This window comes from Macaca fascicularis, chromosome 19 (assembly GCF_037993035.2).
Source record: "Macaca fascicularis isolate 582-1 chromosome 19, T2T-MFA8v1.1".
NCBI lineage: Eukaryota > Metazoa > Chordata > Mammalia > Primates > Cercopithecidae > Macaca > Macaca fascicularis.
In genome coordinates this window covers 35,092,320-35,095,019 of record NC_088393.1, presented here as the reverse complement: position 1 = coordinate 35,095,019, position 2,700 = coordinate 35,092,320, and the positions used below count along the sequence as shown (strand labels likewise).

Here is a 2,700-nt window from a genome sequence, read left to right as displayed (position 1 = left end):
CCCGAGATACTATAATCATACAGACACCTGGATGACCCCAGTCATTCTAATAAGAGAGACTTTCACCTGACCCCAGGAATTCTAATGAAGAAACTCCTGGCCAACCTCAGGCAATCTGAAGAGTAAGACTTCTGAGTGACACCAGACATTCTAATGGAAAACATTCCCAGCCGACCGCAGGCAATCTAATGATAAAGACACCTGGGTGGCCCCTTTCCATCTGGTGGTAGCCATCAGGTAAGCCAAGATGGGTGCATGCAAGTACATCCAGGAGCTATGGAGAAAGAAGCAGTCTGATGTCATGTGGTTTCTTCTGAGGGTCCGCTGCTGGCTGTACCACCAGCTCTCTGCTCTCCACAGGGATCCCTGCCCCACCTGGCCTGATCAATGGCGCTGACTGGGTTACAAGGCCAAGCAAGCTTTCGTTATATATAGGATTTGTGTTTACCATGGTGACTAAAAACGCCCAGTTCCTAAGGGTTCATTTTACAGCAAGCCTGTCCATCATGGGGTTACCCAGCTAAAGTTTTCTTGAAGCCTTCAGTCCGTTGCAGAGGAGCGAACTGGACTCCACTCTGGGCTCTGAGAGTCCTGAATTCTTACTGGGTTGGAAAAGGCTTCACATATGAGTTTTTTGAGGTTATCCTCATTGATCAATTCATAAAGCTATCAGAAGAAATCCTGACACCCAGTGGATCACCAAATCAGTCCACAAGCACTGGGAGATGCATGGGCTGACATCTGCAGGCCAAAAGAGCCGTGGCCTTGGAAAGGGCCTTAAGTTCTACCACACTATTCGTGGTTCTCGCCGGGCATCTTGGAGAAGGTACAATACTCTCCAGCTCCACCGTTACCACTAATATAAGTAACGTTTGTAAAATTCATACCTAATAAACTGTTTAGGACAGTCATGTCTGCTGACAGGTGTTATTTTTCTGTTAAAACTAGTCTGCAGATTGTTTCTTGAATGCTTTGTCAAATTAAGAAAGTTAATAATGTTTGAAGAGAATAAGTGGTGGTGTATCTTGTTTCTAATAAGATAAACTTTTTTTGTCTTTGCTTTATCTTATTAGGGAGTTGTATGTCAGTGTATAAAACATACTGTGGTATAATTGGTTTAAGATAAATTCTTTAAGAGAACTGAAACTAGCCCTGTAGATTTGTCTGGTGCGTGTGATGAAACCTGCAATTTTGTTGGGGTGATGGCAATGCTCTGCTGGTTTACTTTCAAGTGGCTGAGTTTTTTTAGTTTGACAGGCACAGACTTTTTAAATTGGGCTTTAGAAAATATGGGTTAGCCTGAAGAAAATTGCCTCCACCTCCATAGTACCATTTTAAATTCACATACAAAAGGTGAAAGCTTCTGATTCAGTGCCGTGGCTTCATGTAGCTCAATGATTAGTGGTAGTGGTATTAACCCTGTTGTGTTTTGAAATTGAATGTGAGATAAAATTACCCTTAAGATTGGTAAGCTAGCAATGGATGCTAGAGTGGGAAGCTGGTAAGCCAGTGGCCATTAGATAAATACCTTTCAAGTGTAAGAAGTCAATCCTAAAATACTTAAATGTAATGCTAATTGTGATCATTATGAATCCCTTCAGTCACATTAGGGGGGAAAGTAGTTGGCTATAAGTACCTCATTCTTAGTCCAGTCAGTCTTAAAAACATCTTGGGTTACCCATTCTGTGCACTCCCATAGGCTACAGAAAAGGTCATAAGCACATGGCTTCCAACCGTAGGTGTTTTCTGCAGTTACTTCTCTTGTTCCTGGCCAAACTACCCTAAAAATCCTTACCATTCCACAAAGTTGGGCCATCTCTTGTGCTCCCACTTTGACTGAGTATACCACCACATTGCATTTCTGTTTGTATCATGTCTTCCAGGACACTAGACTGTTTCCCAGGGTGGATTTGAGTGTAAAAAAAAAAGGTAGACAAGTAATTGCCCAATTCTAAATTCTGACTTAAACTTAAAAACTCATTTCTCTGAACCATTTTTCTCCTATCTTCTCTAGGGTTTTCAAAGGCTCAGTTAATTGAATTCCAGGAAGCATTCATAGCAAGTTCATGCAAGTTCTTGAGACCTAAATTTCTTCACACACAAAAAAAAGATCTTAAGTCATACATTTTTATCATGTAGAGGTTGCTCAACTAAAGGAATAAATGTCTATTAAACTAAAAACAAACAAACAAACAAAAAAACCAAACACCTGGGTGATCTCAGGCATTCTAATGGGAGACAGTTTCCACCAGCCACAGACAGTCTAAGGATAGACACATCTGGGCGACACCCAGCATTTTCATGTAAAGGACTCTTGCCCCACCACGGGCATTCTAAAAATAAAGCCTACTGGGCAACGGCAAGCATTCTAATGAAAGAGACTTCTGGCTGACTTCTGGCAGTCTAAAAATAGAGACACCTGGGCGACTCCAGGCATTCTAATTGGAGAGACTCCCGGAGAGCCCCAGGCTTCTGGCAGTCTAATAATAGAGACACCTTGGAGACCCCAGGCATTCTAACAGAAAAGACTCTCCACTGACCACAAACATTCTAATGGCAGAGACTCCTGGCTGACACTAGGCAATGTAATAATGGAGACACCTGGCTTGCCACAGGCATTTTAATGGGAGACTTCCTGTTGACCCCAGGCAGTCTAATTATAGAGACACTTGGGCGCCCACAGTCACTATAATTGGAGAG

The 2,700-nt window shown here is 42.4% G+C and overlaps 1 pseudogene; it reads left to right on the top strand.

Moving 5' to 3' along the window:
• Nucleotides 1-247: 247 nt before the first annotated feature.
• On the top strand, nucleotides 248-860 carry LOC102130840 (large ribosomal subunit protein eL15-like; annotated as a pseudogene).
• The last annotated feature ends 1,840 nt before the right edge of the window (nucleotides 861-2,700 follow it).